The sequence below is a fragment of the Ambystoma mexicanum genome, chromosome 1p (assembly GCF_040938575.1).
Source record: "Ambystoma mexicanum isolate Mex_15411 chromosome 1p, UKY_AmexF1_1, whole genome shotgun sequence".
Classification (NCBI taxonomy): domain Eukaryota; kingdom Metazoa; phylum Chordata; class Amphibia; order Caudata; family Ambystomatidae; genus Ambystoma; species Ambystoma mexicanum.
The window spans coordinates 1122892110-1122907463 of record NC_090921.1 but is presented as its reverse complement, the minus strand read 5'-3'; positions in this window follow the sequence as shown (position 1 = coordinate 1122907463).

Sequence of the window (15354 nt, the reverse complement as noted above, 5' to 3'; positions counted from 1 at the left end):
ATATGACACCACACAGCCTCATGTAATGAATCCTGACATTTTGATGGAATGCTGGAGGTAGTATGGTCAACTGGGTGACATGGGACACATGTGATGGACGTGCCCAAGGGCAAAGACATATTGGAAAGAAATCTTGAGCCACATTTGAGATATTTTGGAGATACAGCTACCTATGTGCCCAAAGTTGATTCTATTAGGAGTGGTGGCAGAGGGAGTGTATGACGCAAGTATTCCAAGGGCCACACTTATTACCCATATGCTCACTGCAGCAAGGATTACTATGGCACATAACTGGAAATCGGAAACAAGGCCCGATACTGGCAATGTGGTGGGTCAGTATGTGGGGTATCATGCCATGGAAAAAGGTTATGCATTGGCAATGGGTAAATATCAAAGATTTGTAAACACATGGCTCCCATTTCACGAGTTTGTATCCAAAAGAGAGAAATTGTACCATAAACCCGCCCTGCTCGGGAACTGCTCTGTGCTGTGAGTAAATGTTGTCCTGCCTGGATGCAAGATGGGGAAATCTCACAAAGGCTTTTGAAGGACTAATCCTAACCCTTGAGTGCAAAGATGCAACTATATGTATGCAGAACCACCACCAAAGTGATGGTTATTGTTGGGGAGTGGAATAAGGGAGGGGCAGGGAGAGGGATATGGGGGAAAACGAAAGATCGTGAACCTGAAAGCTGTATTTTCACCTGAAATTATAGTAATTGCTTGACTATGAGGGCTGAAGGATTTCACCTGAAATATAAAGCTTTTAAAAAAGAAAAAACCAATATAAACAATGTTCTCTTCAGAAGGCCATAGCCTTGACTCCAATGGAAGACTGACGGAAGCAGGAAGCCTCCCATCCGAACCAGTGAGTCGAGGAGAAAGATGAAAACCCGGTTTGTGGAGCGGAGCGCTTGCAACAGTTGTATCAAGAAAGTTGATTGAAAAGGAAAAGCGCTGCGAGTGAAGATAACCCCAGCGTTTGAAAGAAGGAGCGTGGCAAGATACAGAGTAACTGAGTGGTAAGGCAAGGGATGAACGCTCACTCAAAGGTCTCAGTGAAATGCGTTGTGAACTATGAATGTGATTGTTTAAAAGGCTTGCGCCCCACCGAGGGAAGTCTAATTGAGTTTGAACTGTGATTACAAAACAAAAGCAAGGGAAAGGGAACCCCAATAACCACCAGAAAATAGAACAACATAGTTTGATCCTGGATGTGGGAAGTTAAACTGAAAGTGAACCATTGCCTGAGAGTGAACTACAAGGACCAGAAAGGCTTGCGAGATCTGAGCCAGACTGAGGGGGATCTGAGATCTGAGCCCGACTGAGGGGGATCCGGGGTGAACCACGAGTCACCCGAGAAAGAATATCTTATTTTGCAAACTTTGTATTAAGAGCATCTGAGCCCAGATGAGGGGGTTCCAAGGTGAAGAACATCATGTTAAAAGGATCTGAGCCCAGCTGAATAGTGAATCGTCTGAGACACCAAGTACTGTGAACATCTGAAACAGTAAAATAACGTGTTTATTTGTTGCATCAGGCCCTCTGGATCAAGAGACTTTGAAAGGCAAAGAGACTTGGGCATGGAAGGCCCTGATGCTAATGTTTGAACTACACCCTTGTTCTAGAGAAGCCAGAGACTGTGCTAAGCTCGAGTGTACCGCATTGTCCCATGCTGAAAACGTGGGGAAATGAGGCAAACTGCCTGAACATCTTGACATATCATTTTGTGAACACTTTCTTTTTCGTAACACTATTTCCCACACTATTTGTATTTAGAGATAAGGATTGGCAATAGGTATATTAGTATAGGCCCTTTTTTTTACAATACACCACTAGGACTGCATTATTATTATTTGATGGTCGTAGCTTGCTCCCATCTGTAGATTTAGGATTAGATAGGTGCTTCACAAACCCTTCTTAAATCAATAAACACCCTTGAACTGTGATCATTTATGTCTGTCGTCTTACTGTTGATATCATGGTTTCCTTACAATAGGAAGAGTACATTTTAGGAAGATTGTAACTTTGGCATCATGCAATATATTGCAAGTTTTGTTTGCGGTGTACACTGTAGCAAGTTTGACTTAGGAGATGGACAAGACATGTGTTAACCGTGCGCATTTTATTAAAGGAAAGAATGCCCCTCCTGTCCCTACTGCTCCAATAGTGCTTGTCAGGATGTCTTGCACACCAATTCTTCCTCTGTCCAAACCAAATCTAACCTAACATCTGCCCCTACCACGAATACAAAAAAGGTAACATAAACTTGGCCTGGGAAAATTGTTCCCCCTTTTAGTTGACTAGTGGTGGTTGGTTTCTGCACTGAAGAATCCATGGGTATTGTCATTGCTCCCATTCGGGGAACCCCTTCACATGAGGCCAGGAAGGTGAGGCCGCTACCTGATAGTCAGCGGGTGGATCTCATGTGGAGGAAAATCCTCCATGGGACAAGTGATACCTATACTGGGAGAATGCATCATGTAGAATCCCCATCCCTGTCCCCGCTTTCCTCCAGCCCTCTGAGGCTCCCCACACATCTATGTACCTCTGTAGTGTGGAGGACCCAGTCCATATAAACCATACTGCGACAAAGAAGAGTGAGGCTTACCCAGATGGAGTTGAAGAGAATTCTGGCATGAGCAAAAAATGAGGCCTACCCAGATGGAGTTGACAAAACCACTGTGCCGAAGAAGAGCTGGCAAGGAGGCAAAATCCCCACCGCGGAACCAACATGCATGGTACAGTCATCCAGGACCTAAGCTAAACATAAAAATGAGAAGAAGGACTATGCTTTCTGACAGATCCTCCCTGGAGGAACCGAGAGCCGGGTGGAGGCTCGCTGCAGAGAACAAAAAGGGCTGTCAGAGTCTCGCTGAACACACACTGTGTTATGAACTGTACAGGCTTTAGAATCGGAGGTTGAGGAGAGACCGGGCATTGAACGACGCAGTTAGACCTGGAGCTTGAATCTGAGAAGGACCAGATCTGGAAATGCTGCGAGGAGATGCAGAGACCACTGACAGGCATACAGGAGCCTGCAGGGGGAAGAAGCAGTTGCACAAAGATGCCCGAGCAAGACGGTATGCCACAAAAGGTACCAGGGTTACCATGACGGGCGGTGGAGGAAAAAGTGAGCCAGGCAGGCAGTTGGGGAAGGCCGAGGACCCCCATACCTCTTGTGCCCGTACCTGTAGAAAAGTAAGAAGACTATTTATGAAAACCAGTGCCTGGCAGGTTAGTGAACCAGGCCTGGGGGCAAAACTCAAGAAACCAGAGCGCAGGGACTGGGGCCCATACAAAGTCAGGGAAGCCCAGCAAAAGCAGGAAATTAGGGTCTGGGACCCTCATGAAGTCGGTGAGCTACAACAAAAGCAAAACAAAGGTGTCTGGGACCCACAAGAACTCAAGGGAAGCACACAACAAAGGGGCCAAGGCCCACAATCAGTCGGTAAAGTCCCAAGACAGCACAGAGGGGTCTGGGGCCCACAAAAAGGAGAGAGAAAGTGCACAGCTAGTCATGGATACCTCAAGACAAGCTACCGGGGTCTCAAACCCCAATGAGAGAGAGAGAGAGAGAGAGACAAACACAAGAAGTGAAGATAAGGAGTTGAGGACCCACTGCCAGAAAAAGGAATATTTTCTGGAATCATAAGATCTGCAGTCAAGTCTGGCAGGCTAGTGAGCCAGACTTGAAATTATAATACTGTACTGAGAAAAGAACGGGAGAAGAGACTCCCCCTGACATCTGAGACTTGTGTTTATGAAAGAAGAACCTCTACAGTCAGGTCTGGCAGGAGATTATACCAGACTTGAGGTTACATATGTTAATTGGAGAAAGAGGAGGGGAAGAGAACACCTTTTTGATACTTGGAAATTGTGTTTTGTAAAGTACGACAAACTGTGGAAAAGAAGAGGAGGTGTGGAATCAGAAAATACAATATTAAGGCTTTTACACCATGGAAAGAGAAATACACCGGCACGGGCTTGTAAAGATTCCCAGAATCTTTATTGCAATTCTGTACAGTTTACAAAACAAAGTACACAAATAGCTATTTGGCCTTCAATACATCACAGAGACCACCAGCAGGGTTCAATGTGAGCAGTGAACAGGAATTGCTAGCTGGACATCAGCGTATTTATACAGTTTCTTAATAACGATATCCAGCCTCCTACAAGTTAATCATGTACTGGGCTAGGGTCACGCCAGGTTCGTTCCTAATTTACATATCTCGTGCATGTGGTTTACTTTTTAATACATTTACTAACAAACACTATTATTCTCTGGGTTTAACTTTACACTCTTTACACATTGCTTTAATACAGGTCAAACAGATGTTTCGCATGTCGTGTTTAGATAGCGTTATTGTTCTTGTATACTTGTAGGTTAACATCACCGATTCAAGTAATCCCCTGATCCCGAGGTCAACAAAGGACAAGGTCTACATGACCCTAACATGTAGCCTGCAGGCAGGTTGGACATTAACTCTCCTACAGAGGTTGAAGAGGCTAAAGCAAGAACAAGAGAACACAGGTCGGCCATTTTAGGCCACAGGGTGACTTTGCATGATAAACTAAAATGGCAGCTTTAACCTAAAATGGAGGCTTGATTCACTTAAGGTCACGACCTTGCAATACGGATTTCCTCGCAAAGCGACTGGGCATAGGCCAACATATACAATGAGGACGAAACAATATTATATCAGTTTTAACAAACCCTCCTTTTGGCCTATGCCAAGCGCTAAACTACCTTCAATCACTTTGAGACTAACTCCACATTTCAACGTCTATACACCCCGAATCATTGTCAGACATATCTATTGCCATTAGATCAGACACAAGAGTTTCTTTCAACACATATTCCTTGGAAACCTTATCTGGGGCGTATATTTTATGCCCTAATACACTTGTTGCTTGCGCGCAACCCCCCCCTAATACTGAACATATACCAGGGAGACACACTATACAACAACAAAGGAACAGAAAACTACCCAAGATAATCAGCAGGGCCGAAAACAACTTCCATCCCCACGACCGTAGGAGGTCCCAAAACCATGCACTAAGTTCCCAGTTTCCCTCAGGAACATGCACTTCTGAACTAAGAACATGTAGATTTTGGATAGCCCTAAAGATCGTTGGGGAGGAGTCTGGTACGTAAACGCAGCAAGCGGACCCCACTAATTTACATACTCCTCCACGCTCAGCCAAAATGACATCTAATGCCATCCGGTTCTGAAAAGCCACTAATCTTATCGCTTTCTGTTCTAACGTCATATTATAGAGTATGTCAGTGGTCCGGTTGATGGTTCTCTCCAATACTCTCGCTAGTCCCCGGATATCTTCTGAATTCGTAATTTGCCCAAAAAATGGCACAAAGGATTTCATGATGTCTCCTAGAGTTTGTGCTGGAGTATCCCCTTTCACACCTCGTCGTGGACGAGTCTTCGAAATTTATAATAAATACCCCAGGTAATAGAATCCCTAAATAGCAGGTTCCTTGCCAATCCCTGGGCAACCATGGAAATGCCACATTACTGCTAACAAAATAGACAGGTTCACCTACGTACAGAAGTCTGTTCTCACTAGTCAAATTCACAACGTTGGCTCATTTTCTAAAATTACCCATTGACCGTGTTCCATTCCTCTGTATGCAGAACAATACTGAATCGGGGCTATGGTTAACAGAATAAGATGGAGGCGTGGCATCCTTATTGTCTATAGGAGCCATTTTGAAAGAGATCAAAGACTGAAAAGGACGAGGCAATCTATCAGAGGGCCTAACAGAAGCAACGTTTGGCTTACTCCTATTTGCAAAAAGCGAGCATCCCAGGGGCATCAAAACACGTTTTTCAAAACTATTGAAATTCGTACCATCAAAGTTCCCTGAGATGCTGTCATTCCATCGGCCAAAGAATAGTGCTCTAAGAGAAGCATAACAAGCAGTTGTCAACGGTAAAGGATGAATATACCAACCGAGCCGCTTATCCCCATGTTGCGGTAGATGTGAGCAGATCCAGCAATTGGTCCTATTTAAAATTGCATGAGTGGCATTCATTATTAACAAAGGAGTATTATTCTGATAGATCCGTCTATGCGAAGAATCTCTAGGTGACAAAGAATGCAATTGCACGGAAGGAGTGGGGAAAACAGATACATTTTCAACAGGTAAAAAGTCCTCTAGCGGATATGCTTCCTCCAGATACCATAACCCAAAACCAATAGTTACTAAAAACCTAGTTATTATTACAAAAAGGCAACAATACACTTTCGGGGTCCCATTACATGCTTGATCATTGTCTCTGCTAGTCACATATTTATCTAAAAGCTCGGTACGAGCGGTAGCGGGTGCAGGCATCGTAGTCTTCAATCGAAAAAACACCAATTGTTCGTTTGCTGGCGACTCCAGTCGCGCGTCTTCTTAATGTCTTTCTCACAACCCTTAGCCAACAGAATCCTTTCGTACAGTCGAGCCAAAAGGCAAGCCCTCAAATGATTTCCTTACTCGCACAGTCAAACCGTGCTGTACGTCTATTTTCTTGGACGTAAATTATATTTCACAATTTCTGGTGCCGAAGGATCGGATAACAATATGTCGTCACTTCCCACTGGAGGTGGCGAGTGAACGGAAATGGGATCAGAAAATGATTGATTCGGAAGTACCACTGTTGGAGAGTGCAGAGACTAGATGGCCGTTTTGTCTGGCCTTGCGAATTCTGGAACGGTCTCCGATACTCTCTTGTCAGTTGTTGCTGTTTCAGGCACGTTGGTTACAGCAGTGGAAAGGGATTCTGTGTCTTCTGTATCGTATGGCACGGGCTGCGGGATCCGTTTGGTGTGTGTCGCGTGGATCCAGTTCTTTCGCCCTGCTACGCGCACAGCAGTCTGGGTGACTAGCAGGACCTGGTAGGGACCCCTCCACCGAGGTGCAAGGCAAGACGACCCCTCAAAAACTTTTGTGAGGATCCAGTCCCCCGGTCGTAGACTGTGACCAGGACCCTCGTAACGTACAGGTAATGCCTCTCGCACCTGGTGATAAATTGAAAACAGATTTTTAGTCAACTGGTTACAGTAATCTGAAAGAAGCACATTCTCTATATCCCGAAACGAGCAACTTTTTGGCATACCCCAAATATTAGCAGGCCTCCCCATTACCACAACAAAGGGAGAGAGCCCAGTCTTAGTTTGAGGGGTTGTTCTCATCGACAGCAACACGATCGGTAAGGCATCCGGCCATTTTAACTTGGTGCCAGCACACATCTTAGCGAGCTTGTTCTTTATAATGCCATTATGCCTCTCCACTAATCCGGCACTTTGGGCATGTCTGGCCGAATGAAACCGTTTATCAATCTGTAATCCTTTGCATATTTGTAGGATTACAGCAGCGATAAAGTGTGGCCCATTATCCGACCAGATGACTCTCGGCAGCCCGAACCTAGGAAAATACTCTTTCAACAGAGTTTTTGCCGTGGTTATGGCTGTTGCATCTCTAACAGAGAAGGCCTCAACCCACTTACTAAAAGCACAAATGACAACCAACACATATTTAAGATTGTTGCAATGTTCCATTTCAATAAAATCAAAGTGGATAACCTCAAACGGAACAGAAGGTGGAGCGAAACTTCCTCTAGGAGTCGAGGTACCTTTTCCTACATTGTGCTGCAAGCAGACCATGCACCCTTGGACAAAGCGCTCCGCAATTTTGAAAATGTTATCATTGGCCCATACACTGTGTAGCATTTTAGTCAATTTACGCGCGCAGACATGTGTCGGAACATGAGCATTAATGACTATCATTGTAATGTAGGCGTCAGGGAGTAACCATTTTCCTTCAACATTGTCCACCCAACACCCATCATCATCCAATCTTCCTGCACCCTCGACCCATTTCTTGGTTTCCTCTATAATAGCATCTGCTTGAATGTCTTTTACAGAATCAATACTTTCACCAAAAGTGCAAATATTTACAGTTTCTCTTACAGCATACATTTCTGAACTAAAATCAGTGGCAGTTTGCTTAGCTATCTGATCAGCGAAAGCATTCCCTTTTCCTATATCATCTGTAACCTTTTGATGTGCTGCACATTTAATAATAGCTAACTGAACAGGGAGTGCGAGCGCTGAAAGTAATTGCACTATTAAAGTGCCATGCTGTATTTTCGTGCCATGTGAGGTCAAGAACCCTCGTTCTTTCCAAAGTCTACCGAAGTTGTGAACCACCCCAAAGGCATACTGACTGACGGTATATATATTTACTGTAAGCCCTTCAGAAAGTTCACAAGCTTGAGTTAACGCTATATTTCTGCGGCCTGCGCAGAATTATGCATAATTCTTTTGGTTTCCACAATCGAGCATAAAGTAGTGACGGCATAAGCAGCCGTGGATGTACTATTCGGAAGTTTAAAACAAGAGCCATCACAAAATAGCTCTCCTTGTGGGCTATTCAAAGGCGTGTCTTTCAAATCGATTCTACCTTTAGTCTCTTGTTCTGTCGTATAAAGGCAATCGTGTGACGTTTCGTCACCATCAACAGTATCTTGCGGGACAGGTAAAAGTTCAGCCGGATTTAATACACAACATCTCTGAATTTGAATGTGGGGAGCAAACAAGATCAATTTGTATCTTGTCAATTGTGCGGAAGTGAGGTGTTGCGTTTGAGTTCTATTCAATAAAATATCTACGGAGTGAGGTACCAATATGTTAACGCATGACCCAGGACCATTCCCTCACTCTGTTTTACAGACGCAGCTGCAGCAGCGACAGCTCTCAAACATCTCTGCAAAGCGCATGCAACAGGATCAAGGGCGGATGAGAAATAGCCGCACAACTTATTCTTCCCTCCATGTTCCTGCGTTAACACAGCCAAAGCACATCCATCACGTTCATGCACATACAACACAAAGGCCTTTTCATAATTTGGAGTTCCTAAAACAGGTGCTGAACACAGCGCGGTTTTGAGCAAGTCAAATGCTGTCTGGGGTTCCAAAGTCCGAGGCAATGGCAAAGAAATGCCCTTCTTTCTCAAAGCCAGCATTGGTTTAATCGTTAACGAAAAGTTAGGGATCCACAATCTACAGTAAGAAGCCATACCTATCAGGGCTCTAACTTCCTTCTGCGTATTTGGGACAGACATGCCAGAAATAGTTTTTATTTGTTCAGGTGTCAACCGTCTTCCCTCCTTTGACAGGAGATAGCCTAAATAGGCGACCTCCTGACAACAATATTGGAATTTTTTGAGTGAAGCTTTGTGGCCATGTTTTGCTAGATGACAAAGCAACAACATGGTGCCTTCTTTACAGGCACTCTCAGAATCAGCAGCCAAGAGGAGATCATCTACATACTGTAGTAACGTGCAAGTGGTAGGCAACTCGAGAGTATCGAGCTGCTCTTTTAATGCCCTACTATAAATACTTGGACTCTTAGTGTACCCTTGTGGTGCACGAGTGAATGTGAAGGAGCGTCCACCTAGGGTAAACGCAAACAAATACCTACTATCCTTGTGTATGGGAATACTGAAAAACGCGTTTTTGAGTTCAACAACGCTAAAGTGAGTGGCAGAAGCCAGAATCATGGTTAGTATCATTGTAACATCAGGTACAATAGGAAATTGAGGAGCCACAATTTTGTTAATAGCACGTAAATCAATTATAAACCGAAAGGGAATCGCATTATCACCTTTTTTGTATACTGGCAAAATCGGGCTGTTACACAAACTACCCGTAATTTCCTCAATTACTCCACGATGTACAAAATCAGAGACCATACATTTCAAAGCCTGTTCGCCTTCAACTGAGATCTTATATTGTGGGATGCGAGGCAATTTAACTCCATGTTTCAGAATAATTCTAACAGGTTCAATTTGAAGAATGGCCACATCATTATCATCAATTGCCCATAAGCATTCCGGAATATTACTGAATTCTGGCGGTAAAGGTTGAGTCAAAAACTGAGAGGCGAGTGATTGCTGAGGTGAAATCGTTAACCGAACTCCGTCCGGAGAACAATGTATTACTGCATGCAATTCCTTCATAAAAAATTTAACCCCAGCAAATTCTCCCCACAGTTTGTGGTAAGTAGAAATTGACACTGCTCCGTGAAGGGACCCAGTGTTATCGGTACCGGCAAAGAGACTGGACAAACTACAGGTGTGCCTGAAAACCCTACGGAAACGTTGGACTGCCCTGACAGAGGAATATTTGGAACCCGTGAATGGTCAATGGAACATTTCGGTGCTCCCGTATCTACTAAAAATAGATGCTTCCTATTTCCCACCGCCATCTCAACATAGAGGCCTTTCTGATGAACGGGAATAGGCGTCGGTTCCTTATACTGATTCGGGCAATCCTAGCGAAACAGAATGTCGTCAAAAGGAAGCTCTTCAGAGAGGTACGCGGCAGAAGGGTGATCAAAAATGTTTCTATTATCCACATTCGAAACTTACTTATCCTGTGAAGCAGGTTGCTGTGATTCTGGTGCAAACTGACCTCTGCCAGGGCCCCCTGCACCTGGGTGACCTCTGGATCGTCTACCCATGTTCCCAAATGACCTTTGCTGCAAGGTCGGACATTGTGTGCACCAGTGACCTTCCTGTCGACAATAGTCACACTAGTTAATGGTTACCGGAGCCAGGGGCGTACTTCCCTGTGGAACGTACTGACCTCTAAATTGATTACCCCCTCTAGGGTCTCTAACAATCTGTTGTAATAGGACTTTTGTTTTCAGGTCACCCTTTTTTTTCTCAAGTATTTCCTTTTCATTATTCACACGATTTTCATAGTACTGAGCCATGTGCAGTACTTCTGATTGAGACTTCGCCTGCCAAGCGCTTTCGGAAGACATAATCTGTAAATGGATGTCAGGCAGCAATCCACGTACAAATTTGTCGACAAACATCCTTTTCCCTGACTCTGTGCCTAAGTCTTGTCCACTGAAATCTGAAAATACCTGTTCAAACCGATTGAAGAAATCGGTAGCACCCTCAGGCTTTCCTTGGACACAGGTCGTAAGCTTGTCCCAAATGATTCTTTTTCAGGAACTATAGTTTTTAATTTTACAATAATCCTATCAGGCAAAGTTAATATCACTTGAGGCGGTCACTCGCCAGCTGGTCTTTCTCTGTCGAGCCTAACCATGTTATCCCATGTATCTCCTAACCCAGGTACATCATCTACAGTCCTAATCTGTTTCCACAAATCAACTGGCAGGAGTACGGGAAATAATAAATCAATATCACTTAAGTCGAATACCGATGATTGTAAGACTCACTCCATTTCTTTATAGAACCCCGTCGGATTCTTTCTTATATTGGGAATTGATTGCTTTATGGTGTTCACTTCCTGTCTTGAAAACGGGACGTGAACAAACTGCGATACGTAATGTGCAGGAATGTCCACCGCGAGTATTCCTTGTGCAGCATTGGCCGCAATCTAAAATTTTGCGACAAATGTTGGATGGACCTCTCTCATAGGCAACTGAGAAGTAGGTAGCTCAGAACGCTTACTAAGCAACAGAGCCAAATCAAGCGCTAAGGCAGTCGAAGAAGTATCAATCGAAAAGGCTCTCTTATAAACACTCAACAATTCTGCGGGACAACAAATCTTTCTTTTTACACACTCATTCTGCAGGTATTCTACCATAACCTGTATCACTTTCTTTTGCATTTCTAACGTATACTGACCATATGTTTCATATACTTCATCTGGAGTTATCGACATATCCGAAATCCATCTTATCGCATCATTTGTACAAATTCGGGCTTCCTCACCTTTAAATTCACGGCGAGGAGAAAACCGTTTCTGTAAGAACATAATACCTAAACTAACACCATCTGCTTCCTCATTCTGTAACTCTTCCAACTCCTTCCTATACACAATAATCCTCTCGACATGCTCATATACTTTCTCCGCAGTATCTCTGGACAACGCTAAGGCATTCAAATCCCGTAACCCTTGTGGGAGATCTACATCGTTTAATCTATTCCACATTATACTCAAATGAATCCCTAATCCTTCAAAAAAACATTTTTCTCAGGAATACCTTTTAAATTTCGAGTGTGGAAAAAACATCAGCTTGTTCACCCTTCTCCATACAATGTTTAGCCCAAGCAATCAATTCATTCTTTTTATCTGGGGACACAGTATTACGAGTCACAACCCTTGATCCCACTCCCTGGTCTACTAAAAGCGATGCGGAATCACTTGGAAGAGGAAGAGTAGGCACATTCTGAATATCAACAGGTGGAGGCAAAGGGGCAGGCAAAGGAGCGATGGCTGGAAGAACAACAGGAAGAACAACAGGGAGGACCGGAGGAACTATAGGAGGAGGAATAACAACGGGAAGGGGCAAAGCGCCAGGAGGAGGGGCGTACGGGGGTGGCGCGGAGGCATCGGGCCTTCGTTCATGCAAATGTTTATTAATCAATTCATCTGACGTATGAAAATCTTTTGAAGGGTACATTTTTTGAATGCCTAAATGAAACACTCTGTCCGTGTTCCTAACTGACTCCAATTGTTTATTTTGATCATATAACCGTGCCTTTTCGACACTTGTCATATGTCGACGCATATGTTTCTCTCTACTCTTTTGTTGTTGCAGAGCTTCTGTTTTCCAACTGTGCAATGTGTCAAATGCTGCAGGTCTAGCCTTTTTCTTTACCAATACAGACTAGATATTCTATACAAGGGATTTCAAAGCTACCATTGATTGGCCACCGAAGATTAGAGTTATGTCTGGTCTGTCTGTGCCAAATGTCATTAAATGCTATACTACCAAAGCCTTTCTTACAGTACATAGTACATGCTGGCGACCCCTCCTGTGGTGCGGGACGGCTATCTTCCAAAGATTGTCTGTCGCTGCGGAATTATGCCCTAAAGCAGGCAGACAATTTCCCAGGCATATCAGAGTTCTGGTGTTACCTGGTCAAATAATTGTGCTCGCGAGTACAATGCGCCAAATTCAAATTGTTAGGGTTAAATTAAGAAACGGGTCACGATTCACCTGACCAAAGGACTGGGAGGCCCGATCGGGTTACTAAGGACAATTCTATGGACCCACGTGTCTGGTGATTTCGGCAAATGTACCCACCTCGATATATGGACCCTCGTCAAGACGTCGTCTCGGGCTACAGCTCACCGTTCAGGGATCGGATGGTGGTGTTCTGTCGAGGAATTCACTTCTCGTCCAGAGGGGCCATTTCTGTTGGCACCGTCCGATCCCGGTCCGATAGCCGAGCCAACGTTCAACGAGACGAAGTCGATCTTGAGGGTCCCTATTCGGGCGCCATCTGTGGAATCAGAAAATACAATATTAAGGCTTTTACACCAGGGAAAGAGAAATACACCGACACGGGCTTGCAAAGATTCCCAGAATCTTTATTGCAATTCTGTACAGTTTACAAAACAAAGTACACAAATAGCTATTTGGCCGTCAATACATCACAGAGACCACCAGCAGGGTTCAATGTGAGCAGTGAACAGGAATTGCTAGCTGGACATCAGCATATTTATACAGTTTCTTTATAACGATGTCCAGCCTCCTACAAGATAATCATGTACTGGGCTAGGGTCGCGCCAGGTTCGTTCCTAATTTACATATCTTGTGCATGTGGTTTACTTTTTAATACATTTGCTAACAAACAAACACTATTATTCTCTGGGTTTAACTTTACACTCTTTACACATTGCTTTAATACAGGTCAAACAGATGTTTTGCATGTTGTGTTTAGATAGCGTTATTGTTCTTGTATACTTGTAGGTTAACATCGCCGATTCAAGTAATCCCCTGATCCCGAGGTCAACAAAGGACAAGGTCTACATGACCCTAACATGTAGCCTGCAGGCAGGTTGGACATTAACTCTCCTACAGAGGTTGAAGAGGCTAAAGCAAGAACAAGAGAACACAGGTCGGCCATTTTAGGCCACAGGGTGACTTTGCACGATAAACGCGGCTTTAACCTAAAATGGAGGCTTGATTCACTTAAGGTCATGACCTTGCAATATGGATTTCCTCGCAAAGCGACTGGGCATAGGCCAACATATACAATGAGGACGAAACAATATTATATCAGCTTTAACAGAGGGAAGACGATTCCTGTGTAATCCTGTTGTGGTTTTGTTTACTTTTAGAGGAGCATCCAACATTAAGAACATTTAAGTCAAAGGAACACTCATTGTGTCTTACCAAGTACTGAACATTTGACCTAATATCGAGATCAGAAGGAGCCTCCTTCTGGATATATGAGACACCCAGTTATCCTTGGTTAATATACATTGTAAGGGATGGCAATAGGTCTTGACACAGGACAGCGGACATATTATTTGATTAGATATCCTGACAGAATCTTTAGTCTTTTTTTTGAGATAGGGCAACCCCTCATAGAAAATAGGGCCAGAACGGTTTTTCCTTTTATTTATCTCTTTGAATAAAGGTCTTTGCCAACAAACATGCCACCACTGTGTCAGACTTGTACTTCTACACCCTTACATACGGTGTCAGTGGTGGGATTTGACATGGCTCACCAAAACCAGGGAGCCCTAGAGGATATTGCCAAAAACAGTAGCAGCCCAACAAAGACCCATTCCCCCACACAGAATCTTACAACCTTATAGGGAAGGTGAAGATTTAGGAAGCTTCTTTCAAATGTTGAACACATGTTGAACACCTGGCCGAACAGTTGCACGGGGGGGAATGACATAAAAACATGTTACTTGGCACCACTATTAAAAGGATATCTACAGTCATCCCACCAGACACTTAACCCATTGGGCAGTACATCATTTAATTAAATCAAACAGGATTTGATACTGAGGGTGGGACAGACTGAGAACTTCTATAGGAATACACCTAGAGAGATCAGGATGAACCCAGGTGAGACCCCAGTGGAGCTGAGTGCCATAATTCAGAAAAGGTTATAACTGTGGCTAGGGAAGAAAACCCTCCCAGAGGTGATTGAAGATTTAGCCCTGGAACAGGTTATAAATAGCCTATATTCAGCTCTAAAAAGCTCTAAAATTGGTATCCGATAGTCTGAGACAAAGGATAGAAAACAACCTATAATGAAAGATAGGGAAGTGTAAAACCTGAGGAAAGTATAGTCCTTAGACTCCCCTACCTGCTTCTCTTGTGGAGAAAAAGGACACATAGCCAGGCAATGTCCCTCCAATAGGAAAGAGGAACCTACGGAAATAGGGTGCATGAAAGGAGAAGAATGTGAGGACTCAGAATATCAAGATGATACCAACATGGAGACCACAAGCAATTATTTTTGTCTAGCTGCCCCTTTTAAAGCCCACAAACCCATCACCGTTAACGGAGTCTGGGAATCGGCTGTGATTGATTCAGGGAGTAAACAGACAGTGG